Source organism: Gorilla gorilla, chromosome 1 (assembly GCF_029281585.2).
Source record: "Gorilla gorilla gorilla isolate KB3781 chromosome 1, NHGRI_mGorGor1-v2.1_pri, whole genome shotgun sequence".
In the NCBI taxonomy this organism is placed as follows: domain Eukaryota; kingdom Metazoa; phylum Chordata; class Mammalia; order Primates; family Hominidae; genus Gorilla; species Gorilla gorilla.
Genome location: NC_073224.2, coordinates 20,872,648 through 20,898,088, shown reverse-complemented (window position 1 = coordinate 20,898,088; position 25,441 = coordinate 20,872,648). Strand labels below are relative to the sequence as shown.

General features: G+C 40.4%; 1 long non-coding RNA gene across 1 annotated transcript in view; it reads right to left on the bottom strand.

Annotated features, from left to right (window-relative positions):
- Positions 1-2,981: 2,981 nt before the first annotated feature.
- Positions 2,982-25,441, bottom strand: part of LOC129529131 (uncharacterized) — a 43,330-nt gene continuing 20,870 nt past the window's right edge. The window contains exons 2-3 of the long non-coding RNA XR_010134359.1: positions 12,224-12,317; positions 2,982-3,087 (exon numbers count right to left, since the gene is read on the bottom strand). This is a non-coding gene — a long non-coding RNA (uncharacterized lncRNA). The remainder of the gene's footprint in view (positions 3,088-12,223; positions 12,318-25,441) is intronic.

Sequence of the window (25,441 nt, the reverse complement as noted above, 5' to 3'; positions counted from 1 at the left end):
CACGTGTCATGAGAGGGACCCGGTGGGAGGTAATTGAATCTCATGCTGCTGCTGTTCTCATGATAGTGAGTGAGTTCTCAAAATATCTGATGGTTTTATAAGGGGCTTTTCCCCCTTTTGCTCGGCACTTCTTGCTGCTGCCATGTGAAGAAGGATGTGTTTGCTTCCCCTTCCACCGTGATTGTAAGTTTCCTGAGGCCTCCCCAGCCATGCTTAACTGTGAGTCAATTAAACCTCTTTCCTTTATAAATTACCCAGTCTTGGGTATGTCTTTATTAGCAACATGAGAATGGACTGATATACTGAATAATATTTCTTTGCATGTATAGACCACATTTTGTTTATCCATTCACCTGTCAGTGGACACTTGGGCTGCTTCCACCTTTTGGCTATTGTGAATAATGCTGCTGTGAATATCAGTATACAGATATCTCTTCAAGTTCCTGCTTTTGATTCCTTTGAATACATGCCCAGAAATTGAATTGCAGAATCACACAGAAATGCTGTTGAACTTTTTGAGGAACTGCCATACTGTTTTCCACAGTGGCTGTGCCAAAGCCCCGGAACTCAGAGGAAGCCTGTCTGGTGCCACTTTCCTTAATACCTCTCTTTCTTCCCTATCTCAACACTCCTTGTTTTAACTCTTTAGCACCCTACTGCTTCCCATCACTCTTAGAGAGGGTGGTAGAGGAGAGAGGAGGACACAGTGTGAAGCAGTTGCGGGAGCTCAATGCCAAATTTCAGGTAAGACATTTTTATGATCACTTTCTTCCTGCATAAAGGCGGCAAGACTCTTTGGGCACCTGAATTGTTGAAAATGATGGTCAGGTTGAGATTCCACTATAGAATCTCATTTTTATTTGTGGATCATATTTGTGAAACAATGGAAACAATTGTTGGGGATTCATATGGTTTGGATATTTGTCCCTTCCAAATCGCATGTTGAAGTGTGACCCACAGTGTTAGAGGTGGGGCCTGGTGGGAGGTTTGTGGGTCATGGGAGTGGATCCCTCATGAATAGCGTGGTGCCCTCTCTGTGGTTATGAGTTCACACAAGATCTGGTTGTTAAAAGAGCCTGGCACCTTCCCCCTCTCTCTCTGTCTCCCTCTCTTGCCACATGACATGCCTGTTCCCCCTTTGTCTTCTGCCATGAGTAAAAGCTTCCTGAGGCCTCACCAGAAGCAAATGCTGGTGCTTCGCTTATACAGTCTGCAGAAATGTGGGCCAAATGAACTTCTTTTCTTTATAAATTACCCAGCCTCTGGTGTTCCTTTATAGCAATGCAAAACAAATGATGGGGATGATGAAAAAGTTCTGGAGATGGATAGTGGTCACAGCTGTACAACAGTGTGAATGTACTTAATGCCACTGAACTATGCACTTCAAAATGATGAAAATGCTAGATTTTGTTATGTATATATTATCACAATTAAATATGTATGCATATACGACCATATAGCATCCCCTGGGAAAAATCCCTACTTCAGTTTTCTTCTCTATAAAATACCTTTTCTTTCTGATGCTCAGAATGGTAAGTTGATTACTCCAGATATACACATGCTTAGATAAGAGTAAAACATTATGCAAAAGTATTTTGGTTTTGGTGAAATACTCTTTTTAGCAAGCAATAGTGTCTCACTGTTGGGATAATATTCCTGACCACAGATTTTATCCATCGGGGGACAACTGGGGTAGTGACAAAACCCAAGGCTCCTTCCATCTGACATCCACTGGCTACGGGAAATCCAGTGTGTTACAAATGTTTTTCTTTCCTTTTAGTAGGATTGCCTCTCTCCATTGCACACGACCAGATGATGCCTTAAAAGAGTAAACTCCTGAGAAAACCCTTCTAAAGCAACTGAATTAGAAAAACAACAACGATAGGCCGGGCGCGGTAGCTCACGCCTGTAATCCCAGCACTTTGGGAGGCCGAGGGGGGCGGATCACGAGGTCAGGAGATCGAGACCATCCTGGCTAACACGGTGAAACCCCGTCTCTACTAAAAATACAAAAAATTAGCCAGGTGTGGTGGCGGGTGCCTGTAGTCCCACATACTCGGGAGGCTGAGGCAGGAGAATGGCGTGAACCCGGGAGGCAGAGCTTGCAGTGAGCCGAGATCACACCACTGCACTCCAGCCTGGGTGACAGAGCGAGACTCCGTCTCAAAAAAAAAAAAAAAAAAAAAGCAAAAGAAAAACAACAACGATGGAACTGGGAACCTAAAGGACAATTCTGTCTGCTTTTTAGCTAATTGGAGGCAGGTTTCCTGTATGATCCCTGTGTCCCTTTGCCTTTCTTCACTTCTCCTGAGAGATGAAGTTACACTGCCTCCCAGGGATTGGCCATCCCAGTCCTGCAAGAGGCCAGGCATGCTTTCCTCACTGCAGGGGACTGATGAGTTCATACGACATTAGGGGAGGAGCATCCCAATGACCTCAACAGATGAACCTGGGAGATTTCCCACGGACTGCCCAGCACCGGCCCTGAAGGAGCATAGCTTGGTTTGTAATTTCTCTTACAGATGTTTATTTCTCCGATTTACTGAGATTGATTTTTGGAATGTGCAGCTGCCTGAACTGTGCACACTTTCAGAGTTCGATGTAAACCAGATACACCCTGCCTAATCCATCACCTCAGATTTACATTAACAAGGAGGCAAGCCAGGCAGTAGCAGCCGCCCTCTATCCTCCGTCCTTTTATGCCATTGTTATGATTTTATGCCTCTGCAATAAGTTACACACCCACCTTTTCCCTCACCCCCTATTCAGCTTTGTTTGCACTCCAGGCACAGAAAAAGAGAAAAAACTGCGGTAGATGGAAGCTAAGGCCCTGCAAACCATTCATTCCTAGTTATCCGCTTTTAATACATCACTCCTTTGCTGACAATTTCCACTGATTCTCCATTTTCGTAGATGACAATGTCCTAATGACAGAACCTGGACTTGAGGAGCATATTAGTCTGTTTTCACCCTGCTGGTAAAGACATACTTGAGACTGGGCAGGTTACAAAAGAAAGAGGTTTATTGTACTTACAGGTCCACATGTCTAGGGAGGCCTCAAAATCATGGTGGAAGGTGGCATGGTGGCTGCAAGAGAGAATGAAAGCCAAGTGAAACGGGTTTCCCCTTATCAAACCATCAGATCTTGTGAGAGTTATTCACTACCATGAGAACAGTATGGAGAACTGCCCCCACGATTCAATTTTCTCCTGCTGGGTCCCTCCCACAACACGTGGGAATTATGGGAGTACAATTTAAGATGAGATTTGGATGGGGACACAGAGCCAAACCATATCAAGAGACTACTTTAATTTGCATTTTCAGCTGGATCCCACCCCCTCTCCTATTTGACTTGACCATGAGGTTCTACAGCAGAGGGCCCTGTCTTTCTCATCACTGTGCACGTAGCACATAACACATGCCAGTTGAACAGTTGTTGGGAAAATAAATGAAGCGCCCATCATCTCAAATTTAGTGTCTAGTGAATCTGAAGAGGGCCTGGAAGGAGATGTCCCTGCAATGGTGAGCAGAGACTTAAGAAATCAGAGTGCTTGAACTCCCTTTCCAGTTGTATTAAATGGAGTGCCCTGTGATCCTTCATGCTGGCCAGTGAGAAGAGAGGGTCTGGCTTTTGCCTGTGGATGTTTCCTTCCCAGAAGCTCATAAGCTCTTGCCAATCTTATTAAACTCAGCCGTAAGCTTCTCAGTAATGACGGCTCCCAATTTTGCAGGTGGTCTTGCTGCAGGCAGGCAGGCAGCAGACGAGGCTGTGCACTGAGATCCCATTTCATTTGCTCCAGCTCCTTTCTGAGCTGGAGAAAATGAACACGTGTGTCATCGCTATTTATGTTTTATAAATGCGAATATCACAGTATATCATACAAGATGTAAAACAAATGCACTTACCTGTGATAATGCATGCATTTAATTTAGATGCTAAATACAAATGAATAATGTAATAAACAAGGTGCTGAATGACTAAAATGAACCCTTAATTTCTCACAATTGTTCAAGAAGGAAATTACAGGAAAATATTAATGCTTTTCATAATGATCACTTCACTGCAGGTAAGCAGAAAGCCACTATTTCCTCCTAGGTTATCACTTGTCCCAATTCAATACAATCAATTCAAAGACCCTAGTGTCACTTAAAAACCATTCTTTCTTTAACTTTCATTTTAGGTTCAGGGGTACACATGCGGGTTTGTTATACAGGCAAATTGCATGTCATGGAGACTTTGTATACAGATTATATCGCCACTAGTTAATAAGCATAGTAACTGATAGGTAGTTTTTCGATCTTCACCCTCCTCCCCAACTCCACCCTCAAGTAGGCCCCAGTGTCTGTTTCTCCCTTCTTTGTGTTCATAGGTACCCAATGTCTAGCTCCCACTGATAAGTGAGAACATGTGTTATTTGGTTTTCTGTTCCTGAGTTACTTCACTTAGGATAATGGCCTCTAGCTCCTCCATGTTGCAAAGAACATAATCTCTTTCTTTTTTATGGCTGCGTAGTATTCCATAGTGTATATGTACCACATTTTCTTTATCCAGTCTATCATTGTTGGGCATTTAGGTTGATTCCATGTCTTTGATATCATGAATAGTGCTGCAATGAACATATGCATGCATGTGTCTTTAGGGTAGAATAATTTATGTTCCTTTAGGTATATACCCAATAATGAGATTACTGACTTGAATGGTGATTCTGCTTTGAGTTCTTTGAGAAATGGCCAGACTGTTTTCCACAATGGCTAAACTCATTTACATTCCCACCGGCAGTGTATAAGCATTCCCTTTTCTCTGCAACCTCACCAGCATCTGTTCTTTTTTGACTTTTTGATAATAGCCATTCTGACTGGTGTGAGATGGTATCTCACTGTGGTTTTGATTTGTATATCTCTAATGATTAGTGAAGCTGAGCATTTTTATATGCCTGTTGGCAACGTATATGTCATCTTTTGAAAAGTGTTCATATCCTTTGCCCACTTTTTAATCGGGGTTTTTTGTTTTTTGCTTGTTGATTTGTTTAAATTCATTATAGATGCTGGGTATTAGGCCTTTGTCAGATGCATAGTTTGTGAATATTTTCCCCTGTTCTGTAGGTTGTCTGTTTACTCTGTTGATAGTTTTCATGGCTGTGCAGAAGCTCTTTAGTTTAATTAAGTTCCCTTTGTCAAGTTTTTGTTTTTGTTGCTGTTGCTTTTGTCATGAAATATTTGCCAGGTCATATGTTCCAAATGGTATTTCCTAGGTTATTTTCCAAGGTTCTTAGAGTTTTAGGTAAAAAAAAAACTATTCTTCTACATACATTTTTAGTATACAGACAATATTTTTACATTTTCATGTGGATTCATGGAGTTTTAGAATTAGAAATAACCAGAATGGCCATATAGTTCAATAGCTATCACAGGTGAGGAAACAGAAGACAAGGCAGTTAACAGTTTTCATAGAAGCATTTGTATATATTTCGGAAAAAATGTTTAGAGAATTGATTTTCTTTCCTGGTGCATATGTCACAGAAAATTTTGGCAATCATAAATGAAAATATTTTCTCTGGTTTAATCAACCTTTAGCCAAAAGTTATCTTTAATATGGTACCACACAGGACTTCTTTCTTACTTGCCTTTCCCAGACCAATTTCTTCACACAAAGTTACCAGATTGGATCTCTCTTTGACACCCTCAAAGAGTCAAGGACTAAGGCTGGGTGCAGTGGTTTACACCTATAATCCCAAAGCTTCAGGAGGCCAAGGCAGGAGGACTACTTGAGCCCAGGAGTTGGCAGCTGCAGTAAGCTATGATCACACCAATGCAATCCAACTATCAAAAATAAAAATAAAGGACTAAGTCTGGGACTTAGTCAAGGACCAGGACTTCATGGAAAGTATTCCTCAGGGAAAGGAGATCAGCAGTGATAAGAAACTGTAGTGTGCTTTCCAACTTCTTCACATCTCGTGCCACATAGACTGCTTTATGCGACACACCAGTGTATGCTGACAAGGCTGCTACTGATGGGGAGCGGCTGATTCTGGGAGTTCAGCTGCTCCAGGGCCCACCTGGCAGTCCCAAGAGCTCAGCACATCTGTACCTGTTCCTGAAACACCATTTGGATAGCGTGGGCCTACAGGAGACACAGATGGAGCCCCAGCAAGTGAGGCCCAGTCTGAGGGATCACCCCAAGACAAAGTCACTGAGGCATGTGTGGTATGAATTTATTTCCTGTTTCCTGTGTGTCTACATTTAGCTATCAGAAATTGAATTAAGGCTTAAGTGTAATCTTTACTTAACCAGAGCTGAGCAGTTAAACTCATTGCAAGGTCGTGTCCAGAACACCATTCTGAGGCTGACTAGATTTAAATATTTCATTATTTATAGCGACCTTGGGTATGTAGGAATTACAGCCAGGTGAAGGCACAAAAATTAACCCTGTAGGAGAAAAGTTGGACAAGCAGCTGCCACAGAAAGGCTGATTTCATTCCCCTCTTGATTCCTTTGGTCAGATATATCTCTAAACACTTTCTCAGTTGAGTCTAGACAAAAGAGACCAAAGGTATTGCAGATTTCATTTGATGTATCCTAAAAGAAGTAGAATATTGAAAATACCCAGCATGATGCATTGTTCCGCATAGGCACTCTATAAATAAAAATTCCCTGCCTTTCTTTTTGTTTGCCTCTTTACATAGATTTTTTTTTTAATACTTTCAGTTCTGGGATACATGTGCAGAACGTGCAGGTTTGTTACATAGGTATACACATGCCATGGCGGTTTGCCACACCCATTAACCCATCATCTACATTAGGTATGTCTCCTAATGCTATCTGTCCCCTAGTCCCCCCATCCTCCAGCAGGCCCCAGTGTGTGATGTTCCCCTCCCTGGGTCCATGTGTTCTCATTGTTCAACTCCCACCTATGAGTGAGAGCATGTGGTGTTTGATTTTCTGTTCCTGTGTTAGTTTGCTGAGAATGATGGTTTCCAGCTTCATCCATGTCCCTGCAAAGGACATGAACTTATCCTTTTTTACAGCTGCATAGTATTCCATGGTGTATATGTGCCACATTTTCTCTATCCAGTCTATTGTTGATGGGCATTTGGGTTGATTCCAAGTCTTTGCTATTGTGAATAGTGCTGCAATAAATACACGTGTGCATGTGTCTTTATAGTAGAATGATTTATAATCCTTTGGGTATATACCCCGTAATGGGATTGCTGGGTCAAATGGTATATCTGGTTCTAGACCCTTAAGGAATTTCTACACTGTCTTCCACAATGGTTGAACTAATTTACACTCCCACCAACAGTGTAAAAATGTTCCTATTTCTCCACATCCTCTCCAGCATCTGTTGCTTCCTGACTTTTTAATGATTGCCTTTCCAACTGGCATGAGATGGTATCTCATTGTGGTTTTGATTTGCATTTCTCTAATGACCAGTGATGATACGCTTTTTTTCATATGTTTGTTGGCCACGTAGATGGCTTCTTTGGGGAAGTGTCTGTTCATATCCTTCACCCTCTTTTTTATGGTTTCTTTTTCTTGTAAATGTGCTTAATTTCCTTACAGATTCTGGATATTAGCCCTTTGTCAGATGGATAGATTGCAAAATTTTTCTCCCATTCTGTAGGTTGCCTGTTCACTCTGATGATAAGTTTCTTTTGCTGTGCAGAAGCTCTTTAGTTTAGTTAGATCCCATTTGTCAATTTTGGCTTTTGTTGCCATTGCTTGTGGTGTTTTAGTTATGAAGTCTTTGCCCATGCCTATGTCCTGAATGGTAAAGCCTAGGTTTTCTTCTAGGGTTTTTATGGTTTTAGGTCTTAGGTTTAAGTCTTTAATCTATCTTGAATTAATTTTTGTATAAGGTGTAAGGAAGGGGTCCAATTTCAGTTTTCTGCATAAGGCTAGCCAGTTTTCCCAACACCATTTATTAAATAGGGAATTCTTTCCCCATGCTGATCTTTGACAAACCTGATAGATTGTTTGTTTGTTTGTTTGTTTGTTTGTTTGTTTTTGAAAAAAATGTATCCTTGTCTTAGGGTCCTCAATGTATCAGGAAGTGTATAGCAGCAAAATAGGTCAGATCAGTCAAGTAGAAAAAATAGTACATAAAATATTTTAAAACTTGTTGAGAGTTTGCTACCCTGATAGTCACTATTCAAGGTACTGTGCATGCTGCTGCAAATATGGTCATGCAATACAGAACCACATGTTAAATCAAAGACAGACCACATATGTGATTGTGGTCCGATAAGATTATAATGGAGTTGAAAAATTCCTGTCACCTAGTGGCACTGTAACTTTTGTAATCTCACAGTGTAATTACTTTACTGTTTTCATAGATTTACTGTAGCCTAAGTGTTTATGAAGTCTATAGTCATGTACAGTAATGTCCTAGGCCTTGCTGAACCTGATTCTGCAGGGTGATGAGCTACAAAATTCTTCCCCCACAGAGGAGCCCTCAATAATCCGGTAGACTAGATGAATGTAAGTGAGTCTCTTTTCCCAGAGATTCTAGTGCTTTCCCAGTTGGTTTATTAATAAAGCAGCCATAGAGGCAGAGACAGAGGTTATACATGGGCTCTAATACCGAACTGAATTTCTGCAAGTCTTCTCTAGGTACTACCCAGCAGAAATAAAATTGAGCCCCAAATGCACCACCATAGCACATAAGGACTATCAGCTAACCTGGAGGCAGGTTGTTATTTTTATTTCTCATGGAAAAGCCACATTTTCTAGATTTAAGTTCGTGTTATCTTTCTGCCATGCTTCTGCAAGGAACGCAATCCCTGCAGTTATTATTCACCATGATACCATCTTAACCAACATTGCTTTTATTCAAGAAAGTGGTTTTACAGTGAGCAAATTAAGGCAATGGGCCGATATGAAGCGTGTTTTAAAATATACGATTTATTATTATTCAGGAGTGGTGAGGCCAACAGCTCAGGAGATGTTAGCCATTGAAAGCATAGCTTGTTACAATTCCTAAGGCGTGGGAGCCATGCCATGGCATTGGGGTGGGGGGCACACCAGGAAGCACCAGGTTCAGCCAGGAGGCAGAGGGAAAAACGTGCAAGAGCCCTTATTTCTACACAGAGGGATAGAGAAGGCAAGGCAAGCAGGCTTAGGCTTGGCTAGTGTGAATAATTTCAGTGGGCTCTAAGGCATAGGGGCTATCCCTAGTCGTCTGGTACTTGGCTTTGGGGTGATTAGGGCAGGTGCATAGTAGACCAGAGTGTGAGAGCCAGCTAAAGGAGGCATGGGGGTGTACACTTTGGACTGGTTAATCTGCACATGAAAGGCATGCTCCCCTCTATCTCTGGGGCTAGTCAGGATGGTCCTTGACTATCTAGGAATTGGTTAGTCCTGGGAGGGGCAGTCCCTCCACAGCCAGCAAGGCCTCAGACGCCAATAAATCAGAATACAGAGGATAAAAGACATGATTAATACAGATGGGATTCTCTGCTCCCAGCATGCATCCCTTTGCTCAGAAAGCCTTGGAGAAAACATAAAATGATTGTATTGAAAACTCAGTAAGACTTCTTTCACAAGGAAACACCTTGCAAATGTGGAGTGCTGTCCTCCAGGATGTACTGTATGCTCTTTACTGCTGTTTCTTTTACAACCACTATACATTGTTCAAGAACAAAGGGGTGAAAGTGGAAGTGTCTTCTTGCACTATTACAACTAATGATCCACTTGCAATGTTCACTTCCTATTCCCATGAATTTAGACACTCTTGGGTTAGAGTTCAAAGATGGAATTCATGCCCTGGGGGCCATAGTATAGTTTCTATTAATCCAGAAATGGAGACTTCCACCAAGTCTTTTCACCCTCCTCCTGCCATGGAATGAAAGGCAATAACGGATAGGCTGGTGGATCTCACAATCAAGGGAAACTGAAGCTGCTGCCATACATTGAGGACACGGACCAGGATGCCTGGAACCAGGGTACCCTTTGGGGTGCCTCTCTGTAGTGCCATGTTGACTTGCAAAATTTATCAGATGACCACATCAACTTACAAAACCAAGACAACCAAGGAACCAGATCACTCAAGAATCAGAGTTTTTGTCACTAGGTAAAAATCTCAACCAATTGAGGTGATAGCTGAGGGCAAAGCAAAAATGGAATGAAATGGAGAGGACAGAAGTTATAAATCCCAAATAAAGCCTTGTGATCAGTTGCAGAAGTGAGGACTGCAAAAAGGAAAGACCGACATTTTCTTCCATTCCCCTCCCACTTCCCCCAACTATTTCATAGAGGTATGTTAATAGTGATTCAGTTATCAATTTTGTTCATAGTTAAAAAATATCATGTAGGGATCATGGCTAAATCAGAGGATAAGTGAACATCACCAGACATGAATGCAAGAACCAATGAGGCATTGGACCCCCGTTTTGAGGGAAAGGTTGAGAGATTTTTCATCCATATGAACAATAGTTAAGCAAGAACATATTGGTCTGTAACCTTAAGGGAAGGAGTATGAATATGAATTTTAAGAACCCCAAAGCACAAATTGTGCAGCTATTGCTCAGTTGGCATTTATTATGACCCCCTTCTATTTTTATCTACCTATAATATAGATGCAGGAAAGTTTGTAAAGCACATGTTCCAGACTCCCTTGCTGCTGAAATTTTACCTGTGACCAGTGCTTTCTAAGTCTTGTGGGTAGAAGGGAGCAACCTGGGATGTTGACCTGCATGAAGGGGTTGAATCACCTGACAAGCATGTGAGGCAGTTACAGTAAAGTTTTGGGTCTCCAATAGTTACTACAGCGGTGGTGTTTACACATATGATATGGTTGGGACTATTCACTCTATAGCTTCTAAGCCTGGTTCCCTGGCTCTGAGATATTCTATAGGAAACCTGATATCTTTTAATAAACATTGCTTTCTGCTAAAACTAGTTAGAATGGATATCTTTCTACAACTAAGAGCCTGATTCCATTCAGACTGACCCTCACAGTAACCATATGAAGAAGGCTGTATAGTCACTGCTGTCATTTTACTGATGGAGAAATGGACGCACGGATTAGTCCAAGGCCCCCAAGCTAGTCAGCTGAAAGGCAGGGCTTAAATTTAGGTTATTTAATTCCAAAGCCCTATTATCATCCTCTGTGCTATGTAATATCCAAGGATCTAGCAGACCAGGAGTAGAGGATGAGGGGGAAGAAAAGTAAGTGTAGAAGCAGGTAAAAAAGATCCTCAGAGAATTTTAAATGATTTATCTGTGTAGCCAAAACTGTAAGTGACAGACACTTGGTTCGAACACAAATTTATGGATTCAATTTCTGTATTCTTTTCACTACACCATATGTAAATTACTAGCTGTGTTTATATGAAATTAAGAGCTTATGAAGATGAGGAATTTTAGAACTGTTGGATGAACTGGCTATTTTTGACTATGCTGGAAGGCTTAATGAATGAAAATGACAAGCTCAAGGTTATAAATTCTTAGTTCAAGACATGGTTTAAGTAACAGAATCTAAGATATTCACTCTCCATGTGTGTGCCAGCTTGTAATTAACTTACCGAAAATATGATTCAACCACATTTAGGAATATTAAATATGATTAAATTTAGATATGTTTCTTATAGGGATTACATGAGATTAAGTTATCCTATGGGGACTATTATAAAGATTTGTCTAAATATTTAGAGTACTTATATTTAACATATATGGATCGACTCATACCACTGTAAGTAAGTATATGTAAATGTGAGGTTTGTTTCAACCAAAACTTCAGAAGATGAAGAGTATAATTTTCCATCTCAGCTCCTTGTATCACATTTAAGCCTATATCCCATCTGTTCTAATATGTTCAATGATTTCTCAAAGTTTTTGGTCCACAGTTGGGACTTTTAAAATGTATTCTAGCAATGATGTTTCACTTTTGAAACCCAATATTGTGTCATTTATTAAGGTGAACCTTAAGATGGTGGGAAGGTGGATGAGCTCCATCTGTCATCTTATATTAGAAACATCATAACCAGCCGTCAAGAAGGTGTTTTACCCTGGAATATAAATATTTTATTATTAAAATGTCATGGCTCCTGAGAATATGAATAAATATGTTATTTAAAAGCATACCCAATTATTTATCTATATCAGTTTAGACTCATGGATTCTCATATTATTGTGGGTTATATTAATAATTTATTATTATTATTAATTTTTCTCAAATTTTCACAGATTTGGCCATGAGGAGTCCTTTCAAATTGGTTCTACATACCTTTGATATGTTCCCATCATTTTTTTGAGATCTTCCTTACTTTCTGGCACCTCAAAATGTTTCAGGTTTATCTGGTACTTTCCTTGCCCCAGACCTGGAATCAGAACGCAATAGAAATTTTAGGTAATAGATGATGTGCTTATTGATATTGGGGTGTGATTGCTTCCAGGCCCTCTCAGTCAATGAAACCAGGAGTACATCTGTGATTCCATACTGATATAAATATATAATTGTATAAAGAAATAAATGGGGGAAAAAGAAAGCTTTTTGGTAGATTTTTAACTACAAAATGTAAAAGATATGATGGAAATAGAAAATTACCATTTGGCAAACACCATACAGATCATTATTTCAGTAGAGTCTAAAATTAGCGGACAAAAGAATTAAGCATAATGAGAAACAGAATATTCACATAGTCTCAATGTATCTCCTCACAAGACACTTATTAATTACAAAGAGAAAAATAATCTATTTACAGTGAAGGAAGCTGGCAGACACACAACTTAACCAAGTAATCAAAGTCCCCATCACCAGAAATGGGATGGGCAAATGGGTTGTGTGCTCCTTGTGTGATGCACTGAGAAGTACATAGCAGGACTCTGGGATGTGTCTGGCAGAAGTTCATACATCATCTGAATCTAATCACAAGGAAGCGTCAGGCAAACCCAAACTGAGAAATAGTATCCACAAGAACTAGCCAGTATTCTTGAAAAATGTCACGATCATGACAGACAAAGGAAGATGGAGAGACTATTCCAGATTAACGGGGACCAAGGAAACATGACAACTAAATGCCACGTGTGATTGTGAATCAGATCCCAGATTAGGAAAAGGGCTTCATAGGACAATGGGTGAAATTTGAGGAAGGTCTGCAGATTAGATAATAGGATTGAGTCAGTCTTAACTTCCTGATTTTTGAGAGTTTTCCTGTCATTTGGGAAACCTGGGTGAAGGCTACACCAAAAATTCATTTAGTATTTTGACAACCATTTTCTAAATCAAAAATCGTTTTAAATGAAGAGGTAAAATATTAGAAATATTTTCTAAAAGCATACCCAGAAACAGTTATGTAAAAGGAACCAAATGCGTAGCCATGAAATATTGCTGGCTGTCTGTTAGGGTAGCTGCTCTCAGAAAGACCAGGAGAGCGCCCGGTCTTTCTGAACTAAGGCCGGTTATGACTAACCCTTCTCTTACCTGAGGCTACACTTATTAGCAGCAAAAGGGCAATGACCACAGCAGCCTCTGGAGGCTGGCCCTTCTAGAAGACCAGGTAGGGGAAGGTTCTTATACATCCCGAGTGTACCCTAAGGGATAATTGCATTAGAAAATGGAGTACTTTTTGGCCAGGTGCGGTGGTGGCTCACACCAGTAATCCCAGCACTTTGGGAGGCCAAGGTGGTGGGTCCCCTGAGGTCAGGAGGTCAAGACCAGCCTCGCCAACATGGCAAAACCCCATCTCTACTAAAAATACAAAACTTAGCTGGGTGTGGTGGCAGATGCCTGTAATCCCAGCTATTAGGGAGGCTGAGGCAGGAGAATCACTTGAACCTGAGAGGCAGAGGTTGCAGTGAGCTGAGATGGTGCCATTGCACTACAGCCTGGGTGACGGAGAGAGACTCTGTCTCAAAAAAAAAAAAAAAAGAAAGAAAGAAGGAAAGAAAACAGAGTACTTTTTAATTTAAAATATATATTTAAAAGATGTGTGCTAAAAAAAATTTTGCTACCATCTTCAGCTACCAAAAAAACCACTTGTGACATTATATATTTCAAGCTTATATTGAAATGCACAATTAATGCTGCTATTTTGATGAGCTATCAGTTGTTTGTTTTTCTTTTTTGCAACTTGGATGCTATGGTCCGAATACTTGGTAATATCTGAACTAAGGAATATTTGGATTTCAGGCACTTGTTAAATTTACATTATGAACAATAAGCGCTCTTCTCAGCATGAGAAAATGTTTTCTGAATTCAGGCACTTGTAATAACACGCAAAATTAGTGAAACAGCAATATGTATATTAAATTCTTGAGTGGAAATGACTTTAATGACTCATACGTTACTCATGACATTGAGCACGGAACTTGACTCATAAAAGGTTCTCTAACAGATTTTTAAATGATTTAATATTTATTTATCCTCAAAGTTTATTTGTTTTAGAATATTTGCCTATGCATTGTCTTTTTTTGCAGGGCATGGAGGAATATCTTCTTTGGTTTGCGTGTCCTCTTTGGAATAAATAACTAATTCATCTCCAATACTAGCTTATTTTTAAATCTAAGAGTTCATTATCTTCACTTTCGATAGTCTTTCATTATTGCAATCTCCATAAAGGGGCCCATGGCAAAGCTCCTACTGCTCTGGCCTCTTCTTGAACCCTCGTGGGTGGGACTAGGGTTCCAGACATTCCCTCCTTCTCCAGTGTGTCTAAACATACTCAGAATATCATTTTTTATCTTATAAAAAAGAAGCCCTCTGCTATGCTGAGTATACTTAACAAGGTCCGCAGGGCAAATGTTAATCTATAGGATATACACAGGATGTTTAGAATATGTTTGTATATTATAAACCATATAGCCAATATACCATGTGTATTCACTCATGCACATATACACTCTGCATGCAATTCTGTGTGTTTCTAAGCATATAGCTAAGAATGAAGTGGTTGAAGCTTGCATGGAGGAGGTGGAGACCTTGCTAAAATCATGATGTGTTAGCTAATAAATATAAGTAAAATCTCTGACCACCCACAAATGCTTCAGTGAGAAGAAATGTGCATAATACATTTAAGTGACTGATACATTTTAAATGTTGGAGATTGGCACTGTCCAGGGTAGTGGAAAGAATGTTCGACTTAAATCTAAAATATACAAATCCTAATCCTAGCTCGACCACCTGTTACAGAGTCATCTAACTTTTCTAAGTCTCAGGGGTTTTTTATTTATAAAATGAAGTAAATATGCCTATCTTCCAAATACGAGCAGATTAAACAGAAAATGAATGTGGCCACTTTTTGTAAATATTAAATTGCTTCATTCAGGTATTCCTCAAATATGTATTGAGTGCCTCTGCATTAAATGCTGGGGACACAGCCATAAATAGGTCAGATATTGTCCTGCTCTGATGGACTCTCCCTTCTGATGGAAGACAGACGTTCAACAATTCATTACACAATGTATAGTTTAATTGGTTCTGAAGCCTTTATCAAAGGGACCTATCCTGGCTCAGTCTGGGGAGTCAAAGAAAGCTTTCTTGTATTGGTGTATGCTGAGCTGAGTAAGAATTACAGATGGCAGTGGGAGGAGAGAAGAGAACATTCCAAGCAAAGGAAGCAGCATGTCTAGGGGCTCAGTATCTTGCCCACCGTGGTGCTAACAACAGTAATGCATTTATCTCTAATGCAATGGGAAGTCATTGAGTGTTAGTAGCTTTTTAGTAGCTTTCATTTTTTAAAGCAGTTCTAGGTTCACAACAAATGACAGCAGAAAGTACAGGGAGTTCTCATATACCCTCTAATGTCCTCCAGTAGCCTTCTTGACCATTGACATCCTGCACCAGAGTGGAACATTTGTTACACAATCAACGAACCAGCGTTGACACATCATCATCACCCAACACCCATAGTTTCCATTAGGGCTCACTCTTGGTGTCGTATATTCTATGCGTTTTGTACATTCTACGCAGAGGACATATCTCTATCATTGTAGTATCATAAAGAGTTGTTTTACCACCCTAACAGTGATTTTGATAAAGGGAGAAACATGTTCAAAATTGCCTTTCAGCAGGATCTCCAGTGGCAGCATGGTAAATGAACTGAAGGTGTCCAAGAGTGAATGTAGGAAGTTGATCTAGACTAGAGAAACTTTAGAAATTTGGGTTAAAATCCTTGAAGGTCCATGGAGAGATGAGCTCAAGACAAATGAGGGGAGGAGACCAGAGCAGAGCCCAGCATGGGACAGCAGGAAGTAGCCACAGGGAGAAGGTAACTGGGAGTTCCTAGACAGAGGTCACTCTCACTCTAACCAGAAATTCAATGAGCCCCCTGTCCCTGAGAGTTCAAACAAAGCTCATTGTTCACATGGCTTCTTTAGGAGAATAGCCTTGTGTCCACTCGCTGAAATGTCCATGACTTCGTCATGCCTATCAGGACTTAACGTGTTTAATATTATCAGTTTCCCATGAGCATGTCCTCGTGTTTATTTTCTGAGACACATGATAAGACAGAGATCGGAAAGTGCCTCAGCTTTTCTTAGCTTGACTTTTCCACCTCATTCCCCAGGTAAAAAAAACTGTCCTTAAGAGTGAGGTTTTTCTTCTTTGCAGTTTAGCTTCCTGAGAAAGCAAGGAGGTGTTGCAAGGTCCTACACAAAAGAAGGCAGTCACATTTAGCCAAGGAGAAAGAGAGGGAATACAATCCCAAGTTCAGAAACATTTTCATGTTGACTTTGAGATTTTGTAAGAAAAATTCAAAGTTGGGCAGTTGATGTGTGGCAAAAACTGCAAAACTTTATAGCTAATATGCAAAAGTTGGCTTTTGGAGGGAGTCATTTGCTTGACAAGTACTACTGAGTGCCTACAAATGTAAACTAGACAGACCCTTTCAATTTACCCTTTATCAGCTTTCCTAAACTCGAACAAATGTCAAAGGGCCCTTCTTTCTTCCTTCTTTCCCTCCTTCCTTTCTTCCCTTCTTCCTTCACTTCCCTCTTCTTTACTTTCTTCTTTCTTCATCCCTTCATTCTTTTCTTTCTTCCCTCTTTTCTTTCTTCCTTCCTTTCTTCCCTCCCTTCCTTCCTTCTTTCCTCTCTCCCTTCTTCCCTTCTTTTCTTCCTTTTTTCTCTTTCCATCTTTCTCTCTTTCCTTAAGTTTATTCAAAAGTATGGTGTTTTAATGTTTTCTCCTACTTGAAAACATTCAACTGCTATGTTCTCAACCAAAATATTCCAAAAATGACCTAAAAAAGATCACGTAGAGAAGTCAAGAGGTGAGGTATAGAGTCTTGAGGGAATTCTTCATGTGAATGAGTTTTATTCATTTCCCTGACTTTATCGCTTCATTCTCAGTTGCCCCATTGGCCACTAAAGATCTTTAGCCCTTCCTTTTACTTCTTCAATTGGAGAGATTTGGAAGGGAGGTGGGGACATTTTTAAACAGAGAAGACATAAAAGGAGGAGAAAATATTTGAAAACGCTTGCTTTAAAAAATGTATAGGACACTGACTACAAATAGATTCTGGGGCTCAAATGCTTAGATTCAAAATCCTGCCTCCTCCAACGGTCAGCTGTGTGATTTGAGGCAGATTGTTCAATTTCTCTGTGCCTCTGTTTATTCATCAGTAAAAACAAGATGCTTTGACAGGTTACTTGTCTGGTTAGCAGGACAGTTCTGGGCACATGTTAAATAGAACCTTCCATCACCACTGCTGGAGAAGTGGGGCTCACCACTTTAGTGAACTGATCAAAGTAGCAAAGGGTAAAATCAGAGCAAGGAAATACGTCTTCTCCCTCCAAATGCAGTGCTCTCCCCTCACCATTCCCAGCTTCTGCCTAAGTGGAATCCCCCCAAGAGTGAAGTCTGTATTCAGAATTCTGAATATCTCCCTAGAGTACTTAGCCACAGATGCATATTTCAATTTCTCTCCTTTGGATCACCTTTTCCTTATTGTATTTTACATGTTTGCATTCAAAATTGAAATGTGTTTTCTACCTAAGTTCCCGTCAGTTAAAAATATCATGCAGTACATCCCACTGTGGAGAAGAAATGTATCTAGTTCATATAGTCAGAGAAATATGTGGTTAAAGTCTTTGAATGGCTGTGTAAGCAGAGTGTCTACTCATTAGATGAGCATATACATCCTTTTGTAACTCCTTTTTATTAATAACTCATTCATTAAGCACTGGTTCCAGCAATCTAGAAGAATTACTTTTTAGTTTGCATCTTAGAGAAAATATGAGAGGGAAAGAAGAAACCATGGTAATGTGCCAATGACTGCAAACACAGTGGGACACTGGACCACCCCGATGCAGTCACCCAAGGTTCAGGTTCTGGGGGAAGCATAACAAGACACTCTACCAGCTTCCAAAGAAACAATTCATACAATCAACCTAACCTCGCATTTATCTTGTCTTGACAGTTATTGAGTCATTAATCTTCCCAGTGTCAAGGCATTGTCATCACTGAACCCAACTAAATGAGTATCCATGCAATAAATAGAGTAGAGTACACATGGGTGAGAAAAACCTTGGCAGCAATAAGGACAGCATCACCTAATGAATTACCAGGAAATGTTGAGTAAAACCAGTGGGCAGAAGAGGAGAAGCAGGAAGCGGTGGTGCCAGGATCTCATGACTGCTCCCCACCCCATCATCTTTCTTGAACCAAAGCTACAACATGGCAAGGAGAATCTGTACTAGATTAACCAGAGGCAGAGCCAGCAATGTTTACAGCAAATCAGGGGTGAACACACATGCGCAGGTATGCACACACACCCACTGAGTCAATATTTTTGGGATAAAATTTGATGCAGGATATTAAAAAACATTAAAGTCATCAAAAAGTCAGAATTTTGATCAATTTATTACACTATATTTTAATTACAATTGGGAGGAGAGGGTGTTCTGCCAACTTCTTTTCTTTTTCTTTTTTTTTTTGAGTCGGAGTCTCGCTCTGTTGCCCAGGCTGGAGTGCAGTGGCATGATTTCTGCTTACTGCAACCTCTGCCTCCAGGGTTCAAGTGATTCTCCTGCCTCAGCTTCCTGAGTAGATGGGATTACAGGTGCGCCCACCACACCCAGCTAATTTTCGTATTTTTAGTAGAGACAGGGTTTCACCATGTTGGTCAGGCTGGTCTTGAACTCCTGACCTCAGGTGATCTGCCTGCCTCAGCCTCCCAAAGTGCTGGGATTACAGGCGTGAGGCACCGCGCCCAGCCTTCCCAACTTATTTTCTATGTGTGAGACCTAGAGGCTTCTTCTGGCCCTAAAGAGAATGAAAAGAACACGGAATCAACAGAATGGCAGAGCAAATTGTTGGTGAATACTTGGGAGTATTCACTAAGGTGTTGGTGAATACTTGGGAGGGTATTATGACTCTAAAAGGATAGTTATCAAGGCCCTGAGTATGCTACGTCCTAATATGGCATCACATCTAATGGAAGGATCCCCGTCAGATGACATTCTGGGTAATATTTAATATTATGGGTTGGATGCTCTAAACACTTGATGTCAAAGCCAGGTTGTCCCATCCACGCCTTCCAGGCCCCAAGAAGCTGCTCTCTGGCCTACAGGTGTTCAGCCCGTCGGCTGTACTTCCTTATCCTGCCTCCACCCAGGGGCTGCGTGTACTTCAGGGCACATGAGTCTGAAGCAGTCGACTCCCAACTTTTCTGAATGTGAAGCCCTATTAGTTAAAAACTTTTGAGGATGTGTTCCTTATGTATTGTTACAAATTAATATATTACATTATACACATTTGCTCAAAAGCAGAAAATTTAACAGAATGAGACATTACTTATTTTCTGTGTAGGTCCTATACACAGAAAATAAGTTGGCAGACCATCCTCTTCTCTCATCTGTAATTAAAATACAGCGTAATAAATTGAAAAAATTTCTCACTTTTTTGATGATTTTGATATTATTTTTATAATATCCTGCAAAGATGAACCATTGTAGCTTGCCTGCCTTCTGGGTTATATTCCCCGCCTGCCGGCAGAGACTGTGGAAGCCATGGCTTTTGTGAGTGCCACCGGGCTGGACCTGGGCTCTGCTGGGGCTCCTATTGTGCTGGGTGATCTGAAGTCTGGCCGCTGAATTCTATGATAGGAAGAACAGCTGGGGGAGTTTAGGAATGAGGGGTGGGCCCAAAGGGGTGCTGAATGACTCAAGGCAGATGCATTTAACCAGGTCTGGTATTATCATAGATTTATTTGTTTTGGGAGGAGAAATACAAAATTTTTGGAAAAATGTATCACATAACCAATGGAAATATTTGCAAACTGCTCTCTACGCCACATGAGTTGCTTCTGAAAAGTACTTTCGTTGTTACTGTTAACTTGTCACCTCCACATTGTACATGACTGTGTGTGCTCCTGTGTATATCTTTTCCTTTGTTTTCAAAAACATCCGTGTTCTAGTGACAAGAATGTCCTTATTAAATATTTTCCAAATTTGGCACACTTGTCTTTTTGTAAATGAAAAATTTCTAATTCATCCTTAAACTTTATAACTGTACTTTATTTGCCCTGAGATAACTTAGGAGCCTCTAAGAGGCACAAATTATTTGTATGATCATTCCTTCACCTCATTACAAAATGTGACAATCATCCTATATTCTTAGACGGATGATATCTGCAGGGCTACTGACAAAAGACTCTCTTCTTGACCAAATTCTAGTCAGGCTCCACTGAGCCCCCTTCTCCACTAGGCCTCATCCTTGGCCTGTAAAGGCTTGAACAAACACAAACACAGTTTCTAGCAGCTCAAGGCCACATCCTTAGCATGCCCCTAATCTCCTTAAAGTGCCTGCCTGAGAAATGCAGGGCTGCCCAAGGAATTTACTGTTTGTTTCAGCCAAAACCTGAAGATAAGTACCCTGTCTCGCAGCCTCCAGAAGGGCAGCACTTTGAGAAGGAGCACTTAGAAAACCTAGATAGTTTCCACATGGACCAAGCTTCCTCCCTCCCACCTTTTATGATTTTTTACTTCCCTGACTCTCCTGAGTCCCCACTCACACCTCTCCTCATTCCCTTATTCTTCCTTTAAAATGCCTAGTCACTTCTGCACAAATCAAAGTGCTGATTGAAGTCTCTTCTTACCACTTTAGCTAGTGCCTGGCTTTGTTTATTTTTGACACTGTTTAAGCCAGAAATAGGTTAACTGCCCCACGTCACAACACAGGGGGCATAAAACAAACATGGGAGGTTGGCACCATCAATCCTATTGCCATGGGATGGGTCTGGATGGGTTCATTTCTTCACGGAATTCACAGGGAAAGACAATTGCCTGCTACAGTCTGAGTCAAGACACCAGTATCAATCTGCACATTACCTATCAGTACAACTTATTTTCCTGCTTGTTTTCATTAGATCAAAAAATACATGTAGATTCACCTTCTAGCATTTTCCTTGTACTTCCAGTGGGCCGTATTGCATACACCCCACATTCGGAACCAGGGATCTGAAGAGCAAAGTTATGTAAGGAAAGCGCAATTGGAATTCATGCCCCACAGTCCACACCCCGTAGGAGACGGATTCCACATGGGGTGATTCAGACTTTACCCTGGTTAGCCCTGGCCCAAAAATGCCAGGCTCTTGCATGTGCGGGGCATCATCTGTACAGATGGTATTCCCATCTGACAAGCAGGGCTTTCTTGGATCCACGGGCACTGTGCCCAGTAGATGAAAAATGCGAGCAGCACAGATTCAAGCCACTCTTGTCTTCTTAAAATAAGCAATTCATTTTTTAGGGAGCTATTTTTAATAGCATTAGTTACTTGGCAGCTGTTTCCAAAATGGCTTCCACAATTCTAAGAAGCTGTGATTCATCCTTTGGCCTGGCAGTGTCCTGGGTACATGGAAATTCCAGGGGGAGTTATAAATGCCACTTTTCATGCTTGGAGCTCACCAAGTCCTCTGTGAAGCCAAAAGTGAGATTCGGCAAATTCCATGATAATGAGAAACAAGAACTAGTATTCAGTTGATTGTTGGTCAAACACTCCTGTGTTACCCAGTGTGGGAATCACACACATTAGCAACTGGAAGCCACTGAGGTCTCTCAGTCTGTTCCCTGTAGTCTGGATGGGATCCTTTCTTCACGGTTGTTTTCTGGATTATACTTATTTCCACATTGGCTTGCATTACTTTTTTCTGTTTTTTATTTTTATACTATATTATTTTATAAAATAGTGAAGTATGCATAAAATTTTTTGGTTTTTAAATGTTCTAATTATTTTTATTTGCTTTTCACATTTAGTAAAAATAAAAAATCTCCAATAATACAAAAGTATGGAAAATGAAAAGTAAAAGACCCCAACTCACAACCCCTTCTTCATTTGGCAGAATTAATCACTATTTTGGTTTGTCTTACTTCACTATTTATATATGAATTTATTATACCATATTTAAGATAGATTAGGTAACTATCATTACCATTTTGTTAGATACGCTGCCAGCATTTTCCAAGTAAATGCAAGCATACGCATATATTTTTGTATTTACTATTTTTATTTAGATTTTTCTGTTTTCACTGGGATTATGCTATGTATACTGATCATCATTTCCTGTTTTGCATGTTTTATTTTGCACTTCTTTTTACATTGGCACAATTGCCTTTATAATGGTTGCACGGCACTTCTCTTATGGAATCATCATGATTTATTTAATTGCTCCATATGAATGGGAATTCAGCTTGCTCCAGGTTTTTACTATGACAGTGTGGTGCACCCAACATCCTCACACTTAACAATCTTAGCAAATTGGTCAATTTCTAGACATGAGATCTTTAATATGTGAATTATAAATTGACTAAATAGAACGCAGTTGCATTTGGAGAAAATTTCACCTTAACAGTGCCACCAATCATCATTGCTGTCAGAATTGAGAATTCTTTTAATGTATTTTTAAGTTTTTTAAGTTGTAGCAAAATGCACATAACACAGAATTAGCCTTCTTAAACATTTTAAAGTGTATAGTTCAGTGGCTTTAGTATTACACATTCTTATGGTTTTGCAAGCATTAGCATCATCCATCTACAGAATTCTTTTTATCTTCCCAAACTGAAACTCTGTTCCTAATTTTTTGTTTTGTTTTTCTTGTTTTGTTGTTTTGTTTTGGTTTTGGTTTTTTTTCATGACAGAGTTTCTCTCTTGTTGCCCATCCTGGAGTGCAATGGCGTGATCTCGGGTCACTGAAACCTCTGCCTCCCGGGTTCAGGTGATTCTCCTGCCTCAGCTTCAAGTAGCTGGGATTACAGGCATGCACCACCATGCCCAGCTAATTTTTGCATTTTTAGTAGAGACAGGGTTTCACCATGTTGGTCAGGCTGGTCTCGAACTCCTGACCTCAGGTGATCCACCCACCCCAGCCCTCCCAATGTTCCTGTTAACACTAACTCCCTCTTCCCCCTCTCCACAGCCCCTGGTGACCACTATTCTACTTTCTGTCTCTATGGATTTGATTCTTTAGGAGCCTCATAGGAGTGGGACCATATAGTGTCTGTCTCTTCATGATTGGCTAATTTTACTTAGCATAATGTCCTCAGGGTTCATCCATGGTGTAGCATGTATTAGAATTTCCTTCCTTTTCAAGGCTGAATAATATTCCATTGTATAGATATACCACATTTTATTTATCCATTCATCCATAGAAAAACACTTGTTTAATATATTTTAATATTCACTTAGTTGCAAATTTTCAAATCCTTCATAGTCTAATTTAAAATCAGGAAATTTGAGGAAAACACACATGTATGAGTCCATCATAACTCTATGGTCCCACTGCATGACTTTATAGGTGAAGAGGCACTGATGGTCTGCCTTCCTCCTCTGCAAGTACCTCTGGAAATCTTTGTACAGGCGATGCCATCACCACCCCTCTCAGCAAAGCCAGAGGGCTCAGCCTGCAGCCCAGCCCCTCGTGGCAGGTGCAGCCCTGCTGCTCATCGGAGGGATGCATCGTAGGCATTGTTAACACACAAGAGGAGGTCACTGAAGAATGTGATTGTTCTGCCATTGTGTTTTTCCATGGTTCTTTTTTCTCATGAAACTTCATGGAGAAATTTAAGAAATGTAATCAAAGTATCTGCACTTAAGTTTAGAGCTCACTGCATGTCTTTGTGAGAGTCTGTGGGTTTCTGCTACCACATGACTTAGACGGGTTAGATTTGGGGAGCTCACTTTGTCAAAATTTCCCTGGCATTTTATCTGAAGAACCTAAGTTAATTTTCTTTTTAATGAAACTTTCCTCCAAAATACTTATAAAACACAGAATCTTGATTTATTCTCAATTACTGCCCCAAAACTACCAATTTCATCTCATGACAAGACTAGTAAAAGGCAAAAAGTGAGATGGAAAACAAATTACAAATGTATTCTGGCTGCTGGGTGATGAAAACCAATACATGTAATTTTAAAATAAAGCAAGGACAATTATTTTTCAATAATTTCAGTAGAATTAATAGAATAGGAAAGGAGTCCTGTTTACATTATTTTTGTTGTTCTTGAAGCTCTGGCTTTCCTACAGACATGGCCTTAATAATCTTTCAACAGCACCCTGACGTAGACAAGGTGCACAGGGTGGGAGAACAACCGGGCTTTGGGTAGCACCTGGTCTACAGTTGATAATACGGGACTTATTAAAAAATAATTTTTAGGCAAATAGTAAGGGTAAAGGTTCTCGGTGGAAATTTTCCTATGAGAAACAACCCTCAAACCATTTCTTTTCTAGGCTTAAAGAGCCAGGCCAGCAAGCTTTAATATGCAAATGCAGGCGACTAAAAACTAGGTCCACCCAACATGGCCAAAATGGCAATTCCCTCAGTCTTCTCCTTGTCACCACCTGTGCCAAGTGTCATGGCCGCCTCCAAATAACACCACCTTGTGTTCGGAACATCATGACAACCTGCATTTGCATATTAAAGGAATAAGGTAGGAAGCCCAGGTTTTTCTCTGGCTATGTAAATAACACACCTGGTCAAACCAATCCCCTGGGCGCTATGCAAGCCAAACACCACCTCCTCTAGCATCCCAATATTAGCGACCACTTTTCTGCAGCACAGGAGGTTTCTCTTTGCTCAAATCCCCACTCCCTCTGTCTCTGTACAGGGGAGCTGTTTTCTTCTTTCTTGTCTACTAAATTCTCCACTCCTTAAAATCACTCCATGTGTGTCCATGTCATTTTATCTTAATCGGCGCAATACCAAAAACCCTAGTGTTCCTCCAGTCATCAAAGCCGTATCATCGGCAGGCACTAGATAATTGGTTGCTGGAGAGAAGAGTGAAACACATAACAAGTCATATTACAAACCATAAAAGTTACTTATCCCACCGTTCTCTACGAATCTTTATATTTAAAGCCACAGGCTTTCATACATATGTATTTTGCCAAAACAGAACACTCGGGGTAGTTACAATATTTGATTAAAACCAGTTTATAAAAAGTGTTTATAGAAATGAGCCTCCTGTCAGGAGATCCAGACCATCCTGGCTAACATGGTGAAATCCCAT